This window comes from Alosa alosa, chromosome 16 (assembly GCF_017589495.1).
Source record: "Alosa alosa isolate M-15738 ecotype Scorff River chromosome 16, AALO_Geno_1.1, whole genome shotgun sequence".
Taxonomy (NCBI): domain Eukaryota; kingdom Metazoa; phylum Chordata; class Actinopteri; order Clupeiformes; family Clupeidae; genus Alosa; species Alosa alosa.
The window spans coordinates 4,148,450-4,160,716 of record NC_063204.1 but is presented as its reverse complement, the minus strand read 5'-3'; positions in this window follow the sequence as shown (position 1 = coordinate 4,160,716).

Below are 12,267 nucleotides of genomic sequence, written 5' to 3'. Positions count from 1 at the left end.
AATTCAATGCACTCATCAGGCATGGTCTGAAGATGGTCTCTACCAATTTTGGATCAGCTGAAATTTGTGACCTGCGGAAACTTGTACGTGTTTTTGATTTAATCCAACATGGCGGCCGAATCAATTATGATGACATCACAAGTTGACCTGGGTCGGCTTAAGGAACTCCAACAGTATTACCAGAAACCACTAGTGCGTTGTAATTCTAAGCACAACAGCAGCTACAGGCCAAAAGGCATGTTTCTTAATGGCAGTGCCCTCTAGAGGCTAAAGGTCACACAATTTCGTGAGCATCCCCCTGATTGGGTCCTGAGTCCATACAACAAGTTTGGCTTTGATACATGCAAGGGTTGCTGAGATATGATCTCACTTCCTGTTAGGCGGCTTCTCCGCAAATTTCGATTGGATATTACGGGCGAACGGTTATAGTTCCGAAAACAAAACACCACAACTTTTGTGAGGCTTGGTCTGAAAATCATGTGTGTCAAGTTTGGTGATGATCGGACAAAATTTGTGACCTGTGAAGTTTTAGTTTCACTTTCACTAAAATCCAATGTGGCGGAAAATCCATCATGGCGGAAAATGACGTCATAGGGTGCGTTGAACCTGGCTTGGTCCAAGGATTCCAAAGATATCTCATTTTTTTAAATCGGGCTAACTGGTCAGAAGTTCCGTGCGTGAACGCACGTCCAACTTTGGCCTATTGGTGGCGCTAGAGCGCTCGAGGTGCCGACTTGACACTTGGTGAAATTAATCATGGGACTGTGCCTAATTACTGTGCCAAATTTCATAACTTTTTACCAGACGGTTCTATGGGCTGCATTGACTTCAATGACAGAAGCGTAATAATAATAGGGAAGAAAACATAGCTTCGCTGCTTGGCCCCCAAATACTTTTAAAAATAAATTGGACTCAGCTGCCTAGGGAGAGCTGAAATGATATTTCATAAAAAATGAAAACAATACAACACAAGATTGAGTGATGTTTTTTTCTGTAGCATGTCATTGGAAACATTTGTTGAATGTCTTAAATCTGTTATTTTGCCAGACCATACTCTGGCACATCATGCACAGGCATGCATCTTCACATTGCGATAAGCTGTTTGAGGTTTTGGATTGTCCGTGCACAATCAGACTCTGTACACAATATCAATGGCCAAGAAAACATATTGTGCAATCTAGGGGAGGCAGGGTGGGATAATCTCAGGTTAAATTTTCTCTGGCCGTTTGAGGGGGAAAAACCCTGAATTCATCATTTGCTCTCTCTTAGTACACTGTTGCTATCAGCAATCTCAGGCTATGGAATAAACCAGCGTTTGGAAACGTGGGGAGAATATGCATGGCTCCCATTCCCATTGATATTCACTGAGAAGGATTTAGTCAGGCAAACTTACCTTGTGCCTCTCTTTTTGACCTTGGGAGATGACAGCCCTGTGCTATGTGTTTAACCTTTCTGGCCAGACAGGAGGGAATAGGACTGTGTGGGATGTTAAACCTTTAAAACATGGGGCCACTATCCTTCCTCTCCCTTTAACTGCACACTTGTGAGAGGACCTACTCTATGTGAGAGACTGCAGACTTGTGACAGGACATATGTGAGAGACTTCCGTACAATTTTCTGAGATCAGTAGTATGTACAGTATACCAAGATCAGTAGTATGTATACCAAGATCAGTAGTATGTACAGTATGCCAAGATCAGTAGTATGTACAGTATGCCAAGATCAGTAGTATGTATGCCAAGATCAGTAGTATGTATCAGTAGTATGTATGCCAAGATCAGTAGTATGTATGCCAAGATCAGTAGTATGTAAGATCAGTAGTATGTATTAGAGTGCGGATCGGGCCGCAAATTTCTGTCCGAACCTGGCCCACGTCCGACAGAGTTGCGTCCGAACCCGACCCGAACCCGATAGGCATTTTCATTTTTATGTCCGAACCTGACGCGAGCCAGACGCAGATTATGCCTCAATTATTCCCATGCTAGTGAACATTCACGTTTGTGGATAGCCTGTCTTTTTAGCCCACTAAACGGAACACATAACAAATTGTCTACAGAATCAGATGAGCGTGCACGCACGAAGGTCACACACAGCGCACATTAACACAAGAGGCCCAAGCAAGCATAGCCTAAATAGAATTCTTGTCTTACCATTGACGAAAAGTCTTAAAAATTAACTGCAACAGTCGTTGAAACTACAGTGCCTCTGTCACTGATCCATATGCAGCATCGACGTTAATTGGGGCAACTCGAGGAAATCCTCATCCAGTTGAACGAGACGACCTTATAGCCTACCGGTAGCCTATGTCTTTACCACAGTATGCAACGCAAATAATCTTAAAATCTCCTGATAGGCTAACCTCTTTTTTTAACGTCACCCAAGACTGTGCTTATGTGCATATGTGCAATGTGCATTTCAGGCGGCATTCTTGAAATGCGTTGTCACGATAAACAAATCTTGCACACAGGAAGAAAGCTATTAGGTCTTTTTTACATTTTACTTTATTCTCAAAAAACAAACGTTTGCATCATGTAAAGCAGACCTGTTGGTTACCCAACATAATAAGGAATTTAAATGTAAAGCTTCCAATGTATCGCCCCCATGTGTCCAAACCCGAACCGAACCCGACTACAATTTCTAAATATTTGTCCGAACCCGACCCGACCCGTCGGGACCCATCGGGCTCGGGTCGGGTAGCCACACTCTAGTATGTATACCAAGATCAGTAGTATGTATGCCAAGATCAGTAGTATGTATACCAAGATCAGTAGTATGTACAGTATGCCAAGATCAGTAGTATGTATGCCAAGATCAGTAGTATGTATACCAAGATCAGTAGTATGTATGCCAAGAAAAGTAGTATGTATACCAAGATCAGTAGTATGTATGCCAAGATCAGTATTATGTATCAGTAGTATGTATGCCAAGATCAGTAGTATGTATCAGTAGTATGTATTCCAAGATCAGTACCATGTATGTATACTGTATGTATACTGTGGTATGTATCAGTAGTATGTATGCCAAGATCAGTAGTATGTATGCCAAGATCAGTAGTATGTACAGTATGCCAAGATCAGTAGTATGTATCAGTAGTATGTACAAGATCAGTAGTATGTATCAGTAGTATGTTTGCCAAGATCAGTAGTATGCAGAAAAAGCAGAAGTGTCGGGCGGATCTGTTGACCGGCATATCATCAAAATGTCTGGAAAACTAAACCTCTTTTTTCTAGCAGAAACTCTGATGTACAGTATGCCAAGATCAGTAGTATGTATCGGTAGTATGTATGCCAAGATCAGTAATATGTATGCCAAGATCAGTAGTATGTATACCAAGATCAGTAGTATGTATGCCAAAATCAGTAGTATGTATGCCAAGATCAGTAGCATGTATAGTATGCCAAGATCAGTAGTATGTATGCCAAGATCAGTAGTAAAATCAGTATTATGCATACCAAGATCAGTAGTATGTATGCCAAAATCAGTAGTATGTATACCAAAATCAGTAGTATGTATGCCAAGATCAGTAGTATGTACAGTATACCAAAATCAGTAATATGTATGCCAAGATCAGTAGTATGTATGCTAAGATCAGTAGTATGTATGTATGTATGCTAAGATCAGTAATATGTATGCCAAGATCAGTAGTATGTATGCCAAAATCAGTAGTATGTATACCAAAATCAGTAGTATGTATGCCAAGATCAGTAGTATGTACAGTATACCAAAATCAGTAATATGTATGCCAAGATCAGTAGTATGTATGCTAAGATCAGTAGTATGTATGTATGTATGCTAAGATCAGTAATATGTATGCCAAGATCAGTAGTATGTACAGTATGCCAAGATCAGTAGTATGTATGCCAAGATCAGTAGTTTGTAAAGTATGCCTCTATACCAGCATGCCATTCCACATGTTGCAACACAGAGAGAGAGGGAGAGAGAGAGAGAGGGAGGAAGGGAGAGACAGAGGAAGAGCAAGGGAGGAAAGGAGAGAGATAGAGGGAGGAAGAGAGAGGGAGAGAGAGAAAGTGTGAAGTAACACTAGTCCTGAGCTAAAGCCTTTGGCGAGACAATATGGGAAAAGCAAGTACAATACTACAGTAATCCACCGTCCGTGGGACAAAAAAGGTCTTAGTGCAGTTGGGAATTGATATTTCATGGAGAATGATTGCAGGTCATTAGAATTAGTTCAGACATGTTCACAACTGTGCTCCAGAGGCAATGAACCACATGAGTGCAATAGATACATCAACAAGATGACAAAGACAGCAGAAGTACAACCACAAATCAGAAAAAGTTGGGACGTTGTGTAAAATGTGAATAAAAACAGAATGTAATAAGCTGTAAGTCTTTGAAACTCATTTGGTTGCAAAAATGACACAGACAACATGTTGAATGTTGAAAATGACAAATTTGACTATTTCATGGTAGATGTATGTTAATTTTGAACTTGATACCAGCAGGGGTAAAAGAAATGCTGGAAAAGTTGTGTAATGATAAAGAAAACAAAAGGAGGAATGTTTTTACAACTAATTAGGGTAACTGGCAACACGATTGGGTATGAAAAAGAGCATCTAAGAGAGGCATGGTCTCTTAGAAGTAAAGATGTAGGGGTATTCATCACTCTGTGTAAACTTGTGTGTACAAATGATGAAACAATGTAATTTTAATGCCTCTTCACATGAAATTGCAAAGTATTTGGGGAGTTCATCGTCTACAGGACATAATTTTTAAAACATTCAGAGAATCCAGAGAAATCTTTGCAAACAAGGAAAAGAGCAAAAAAAAAAAAATGTTGTTTTTGACCTCAGATGGTACTGCATCAAAACCAGACCTGTTTCCAGACCTGTCATTGTATGGGCTCTGATACCATTGTCTATGTGCACAGTTTGAAACTCAATTCAAAAACTGCAGCCAAAATTGTAACAGCCAAAACAGCCAAAATTGTATTGAGACATGATCTGGGCCTGAGCTTGTTTAAAATGGCCTGAGGTAACATGGAAAAGGTCCTGTGGTTAGACCAATCAACATTCACGTTTTGGAAATTATTGACTCATCTGGGCTAAAGAGGAGAGGGCCTATACAACTATCCAACTTGTTTTAGTGCTCAACATCTATGACGGTGTAGAGGAGCATTAGTGCTTACAGCATGGGCATCTTGCACATTTGGCAAAGTACAATCAATTCTGAATGATACAGGTTTTAAGCAACATATACTGCCATCCAGGCATTGTCTTTTCCAGGAAAGACCTTGAATATTTCAGGAAAACAATAGCAAATTGAATTCTGCACATATTTAAACAGTATTTCTCCATAGAGGACGAGTCCAGGTGCTAAAACGGCCTGTCTGCTGTCCGGATTTGTCAAATTAGGTGCATCATGAAATGAAAAACATGACTAAGAAAACCCCTATACTGTTGAACAACTTCAATCCTTTATTGGGGAGTAATGGGTCAACTGGTGGGGTTTCATTCTCAAAACTCTAGCAACTGGTCTCCTCAGTTCCTAAACGTTTAGAGAATTGTGTTAAATTAAGAGGTGACGCAGCACAGTGGTAAACATTCCCTGTCACAATTTTTTTTGAAACATGTTGCTGGCATCATATTCAAAATGAATATATATTTTCCATGAAAGAGTCCAAATTCTCATTTGATGTTGTCTTTGTAATTTTTGCTGCTAAATATGGGTTGTATATTATTCCATTCTGTTTTTATTTGTATTTTATGTCCCACCTTTTTCTGATTTGGGGTTGTATTTCAAATGAGTTACACTGTAAGATGTGCGTACAAAGGGTGTATAAAACCTCATTATGGTACAATCTTTCAACAATCATGTGCTTCAAAAATGAAACCCTTATGGCCTTTACCACCTACAGAAAGATCTAGGGGCGTAGCGAAGTCTGCTTACCGATTAAACAGAAAAAAAAGATGACATTTTGCTGCTAAGTTTTCTTGATGGAACCAGATAGAAATCATTACATGTGCAGGTCACCCCTTTCATTAGCTCAAAGGCGACCTCACCCCAAACGCCCTCTCGACGTCAGCCGTGGGATCAGGAAATAATCTCCAGATTAATTAGATGACCTCCACAGACAGTGTTGACGCTGAGCGAAGTGAAGGGTATCAGATGGCTAAAAGGGAGGCAGCACCCAAACAGAAAGTGACTTGAATTCAAAAAGGACAAAGGGCCTGTTGTGTTGTGAAATATTGTGTTTTTGTTTGCCAGGCAGGTGCAGTATTAATATAGGTGACAGAGACATACCTGTCAACCCTCCTGTCTTTTCCTGTCTTTTTTAAAACTATTTTTATGTATTTTAACTTTTTTGCTGCTGTCTTCCTGTTTTAATATTTCCCCATACAATATCCCGCATTTTAATACTCTGTTGTCCTGTTGCTACCCCATTGCCCTTCCAACGAAACAGATGTTTTCAAAGCATTGTTTTGCTTGCTTGAAAGCGACATTATAGGATAATTCCGGTATTTAGCACTTTGAATCCCTTTTCTGGTTTGTTTTGGATGAACTAGAGTGGTGGACACCGAAATTTTGACGACGGGTCCTGTCTCGACTTTCTGACTCGTTTTGAATCGCCTTTGACTGCTTCAGAGTGGCTGGCTATGGGCATGCACAAACATGTCCTTAAAACAACCCTTAACGTTCGTTTTCAAAACTGTGCAACTCACCGAGTGGTTAGTCATGTTCGTTGATGTTCCAAAATAAGTAGCGTTGAGAAATACAGTTTCTGATAAATACCGGAATTTTCCTTTCAATTCAATTAATTGAAGTGCTCATACAAACTTCCCAGACATCTTAGAGATGCATTAGATTAGATTAAATTCAACTTTATTGTCTACAGTATGTACACAGTTATGTGCAGTGTAGTAACAGTAACATTGTAAGAGTAGTAAAAATAACTGTATGTGCAGGACGAATAGTACAAAAAGCAGCAGAAATTAATTGTAGTAATTGCAGTATGTATATTTAAAAATATAAATAGATCACTATGTGTGGGATAGTGTAGTGTGTAGTGCAGTCGGGGGGGGGGGGCTGCTACTTGGGTTTGACATGCTCTGATCTTCTGTTTGGAAGGCATTGCTTTGGAATACTGCTGATGCTACCGATCTGAGCCAAGATTACAGGATTCACTGACACCATGCGTCTGTGCTTTGCTTTTCACTAAGCCTAGGTTACAGGATTCACTGACACCTTGTGTCAACAGATCAATGTTGTCATGGCTGCTTGTGGTGGTGTTTGCATTCTGCTTTATGCGGATCATTCAGACAGAGGACACAGAGCAAGTCCAGCCCAACATCCACACCACATCCAAACTACAGTAACACATCAACTCACTCAGACAGAGGACACAGAGCAAGTCCAGCCCAACGTCCACACTAACACGTCAACTCACTCAGACAGAGGACACAGAGCAAGTCCAGCCCAATATCCACAATATTGCATTACTCTGGCACCATGAGAACACTTTGAAGAGTCATAACGAACATTTCTATTCCACGCCGATCCCCTGCATTACGCATTCAGCAAGTCCTTCGCACACGCAAGTGTGGGACAGTCCAGAGATTTGACAAATCCTTGATGCGACGTGTAAGCCAGGCATCCATTGTTTGCATAAGATTTATTAAGCTCTTGCTTGTTCTCTTGCGGGGACATTAGCCTTTTAAATCATAGCATGTCCCAGAGACATGTGCTATGCTACCACAGAGAGATATGCTAATGATACAACACTTACTCTGCCACTGCAATGCCACGCTAACTTGAGCACCATATATGCGGAGAAGCCTGGGTCTGCGCCATGGAGGCTAATTCATTTTAATGTAATACTTAGTTAGTCAAACAGGGGGTGCTGGTTGAGAGGAGCTTTACTTTCCTCATCAGTAGATACATTAGGAACACCAGTAGAAAGTGTACCTTTATTAGATTTGTGTGTGTGTGTGTGTGTGTGTCTGTTTGTGTGTGTGTGTCTGTTTGTATGTGTGTGTGTGTGTGTCTGTTTGTGTGTGTGTGTGTGTGTGCGCGTGCACACGTGTGTGCGTGTGTGTGCGCTTGTGTGTATGTGTGTGTGCGCTTTTTCGCGCGCGTGTGTGTGTGTGTGTGTGTGTGTGTGTGTGTGTGTGTGTGTGTGTGTGTGTGTGCAAGTGTGTGTGTGTGTGCGCGTGCGTGTGTGTGTGTGTGTGCAGGCGGTTGTGAGTGTGACTTTGCCAGGGTATCTATCTGCAGCAGGGTTGAGCAGCACACTAACGAGGTTCTTCCTCTCAGCAGTCCCCCCTCCACACACACACACACACACACACACACACACACACACACACACCCTCTAATCTGCAGGCTTGCTCGGCTGCGTATGAACCCCTGCAACAGATTAGCCGTGTCAACTCACTCAGCCAGAACCAATGGAAGGCCCCACAAAAGCACCCGCAACATTATATAACATCTCCCAGCTAGCGCTGCAATCAATACAAAACGCTTTGAGATTTTATTTTTGTCCTGACAATCAGGCAAGTGCCACTGCGAGATCAGACTGGCTATCGCTGCCTTTAATAAGTGCATGCATTTGCTGGAGGTATAAGTTATCTATGAGGGTATTAGTCACCAAGCTCTTGTTATTACCCAGTTTACAATTGGGTAGTCTGACTCAGGGGGCTAATGTTCAACTCTGAAACTGGTTAACTTTGTTTTTTTTTATCAAGGCATGGTTTCATAATTTGGCAATGATGTCTAAGATAAACTGAAGACAGGTTATTTTAGAAAAGTAATGCAAGTACTGGAATTACTTGGATATAATGCGTAACTCTTTCCCCGATTCTCCTTAGAAAATATCTCAGATTATTTTTTAGTCTCATGAGCTCCTGATGTTATTGTGCAATGCATCATGATATGCCATCTGTGCTTTGAGAAGAATGAAGGGTAATTAACAGTTTAGCTTAACATTAGTATTTTTAGTATTTTAGTATTAGTGTTTTTACTTAAGCCACTGTAAAAATTGATGTGGACCTGTGTACAAATCTGAGTTACACCAGTCATACTCATCTATTGCATGTTTAAGGCCTACATGAATGACATTGTTTCCAGATACATAGATTCAGTCGCCTAAGGTAATCTGTATGGAAGCACACCTAAGGTAGCCTACTGTATATGGAAGCACACCTAAGGTAGCCTATATGGAAGCACATCTAAGGTAGGTATGGGCCTCTTAATACATTATATTAGAATGACGTGAGGAGCAGTAAGTAGCCCATTTTAGTAAGGTAGGGCTGTACCTTTGACAAAGTTATCAGGACATCCAGTCCATATCCCCCACATGGTATTATCCAAACACTATAGCTTGCTGCAAGTATACATTTGAGGGAGTAAGAGCAAAGGGAAACAGTGGGTTATAAGATGTGTAAATGCTGTTGCTTCTGTGACCTCCCCGCTTTCTTTGATCTACATATTTGTGTATTTATCCTCCCATGGAAATTTTTTCTTTTTTCCACAGTGCTTGACAGAGCAGAGTACTTTGAGCTGTTAGCAAACAAGCTAGTTTCTGTGCAACTGTGGGGAGCTGGGGGCAGAGATTGATTGAACAAGATTAAGTCTGATACTCGCTGTTACGGAAGAGACGCGTTTGCTGTTTGGCTTTGGCGCCTCTGGAGCACCTGGGAGAGGAGTGCAGACACTCATGTGTTATGGATGAACATTATGGAGGCCGGGCGGAGGTTGAAATTCACTGTTGCACGCCGCTCTGCTTCTCGGTCGGGCTAATCAGGACATTTGTCTCCACGTTGTACTCCGGCATGTGAATTTGACCGGCTGCTGTTGTCTCCGAGTAGCTGCCCGTAATGGACCTGCTCTCGGACGTTATTCTGGGCACGCGCTCGCCAACGCTGCGGCACCTACCCCTCCCCCTGCAGTCGTACCCACCCGGCTGCCAATTAGATAAGGCCCCACAAGCACCTTGGCATCGGTCAGGGGATGCCACTGCAAATGCAGAGACTGGTCCAAGTCAACAAGACCTTTCCTCCTCTCTCCCTCGGTTCGTTAAAATCGCAGCCTGTGCCATAAAGGGAGCGTTCTCTTTCTTCCAATTTCATTTTAATTCAGGGCGATGAATTCACCATGGAAATTAAATGACTTTAAGCTCTCTGCCGGGTTGCACTGTGACTCTCATTTCCTTTTATAAGAGTGTAAGGGAAAAAATGATTTTTGTTTGGGCGCACGGTTCAGCAGACAGGGTCTACACAATGGAAATGATACGCTGCACCTTGTACTCAACACAGTGAGGAACATCATCAAATCTGTGCATTTGTTTTACATATGAAGTCATTCTGTTGAACAAATAAACCACTGCCACCAGATGTGTGCATTTGTTTTACATTTGAAGTCATTCTGATGAACAAATAAACCACTGCCACAAGATGTGTGCATTTGTTTTGCATATGAAGTCATTCTGATGGACAAATAAACCACTGCCACCAGATGTTGACAAGATAAAGCAAAGCGTATAGAATATGTGACTTTATCTAAGTAAATTGGGAGTACAAATCCTAGTGTATTTTAATCAGCCAGGCGTTGACTAACACTGTGTCCTGAGCACACACACTGTACTGCATGGATGCTGCAGCTGTGGCAGTGTTCTGCTGTGTCTTGCCTGAGTTCACACGGAGTATGGATCTGTGTCAAACACCACAGAAAAGGTGTCAGGTCTGTGAAACAGCATTGGAGGCAAAAAACAAGCAAACTTTGAAGCCACTCTGGAAGATGGCCATGGTGAGTGACAGGCAACATGACAACAAGATGCCAACCTGAGACAGTACATTATGTACACCTGTTCCAGTGAGCTGCAGCCTTTCTCTCGTTTTTTGTGACGGCCAGAATTAGGGTGGAATGCAGAGGAGGAATGGCTACAGCAAGTATTGCGGAGAAGGTAACGCTGTCATCTTTTCTCTGCATGGGAGTGTTATTTTTATGAGGTGCCAGAGAAGAGTGTACAGTGATGGAAAGTGCTCTCTGCTGAGGCCCATGCAGGACAGGCTAATGTCACAGTGATGGAAATGAGCTGAAATGGGCGCAGTGCTCTCTGCTGAGGCCCATGCAAGACAGGCTAATGTCACAGTGATGGAAATGAGCTGAAATGGGCACAGTGCTCTCTGCTGAGGCCCATGCAAGACAGGCTAATGTCACAGTGATGGAAATGAGCTGAAATGGGCGCAGTGCTCTCTGCTGAGGCCCATGCAAGACAGGCTAATGTCACAGTGATGGAAATGAGCTGAAATGGGCGCAGTGCTCTCTGCTGAGGCCCATGCAAGACAGGCTAATGTCACAGTGATGGAAATGAGCTGAAATGGGCGCAGTGCTCTCTGCTGAGGCCCATGCAAGACAGGCTAATGTCACAGTGATGGAAATGAGCTGAAATGGGCGCAGTGCTCTCTGCTGAGGCCCATGCAAGACAGGCTAATGTCACAGTGATGGAAATGAGCTGAAATGGGCGCAGTGCTCTCTGCTGAGGCCCATGCAGGACAGGCTAATGTCACAGGGGCCAGGCCTCAATCCAGCCGTTTACTGTAATAACAAAAGCCCACAAGATCAGTTCAACTCACAGTGTAGCAACTCACAAGATATAGAGTACAGCAGTGGAGTGTGCAACCTTCCCTAACACTGACATATGTCTATGTACATGCTTCAAGGGTTGCCAGGTAAGGGAAAAACCCTCCAGGGGGCACGGCCCAGACCCCCACCCCCCCCCGGAGGATCTCCTCATTGCAGCTTGTTGAAATTGAACAACAAATTGATTTCAATAAGCAAACAGCACACGCCTGCCTTCAGCTGTTTATTTGTGTGATTGTTTTGTTTATGATATCTCGTGACTGTTTACTGAACTCTGGCAGTTGACATTAGGTGCTGTGCTACTGTGCCACTCACTGTTTGCATAAGAAAAAAATTCACTTCACTACAGAAAATCACCTCACTACAGAATAGTTGTTTCTAGTTACTGTAGGTGTGTTTTGTGTCAAATAAAGCATGTTATTGTTAAACAGACTGAGAGAATTCTTTTTTGTGTATTTGGGCCCTGAATGACTGCAACTCCAAAGACTTGGAATTAAAACGCACCCCTGTGTCATGGTCAGAAAAATATATTTGAGGACAGATTTTCTGCTCTAGTTTTTCTCCAAATATAATAATTTTAGAAGAGAAAGTCACCCAGAAAAGGACTGGCTAGATATGCTTGAAATGGCAAAAACGCGACAAGGCTGATTTTGAAAGGTGCATATGAAG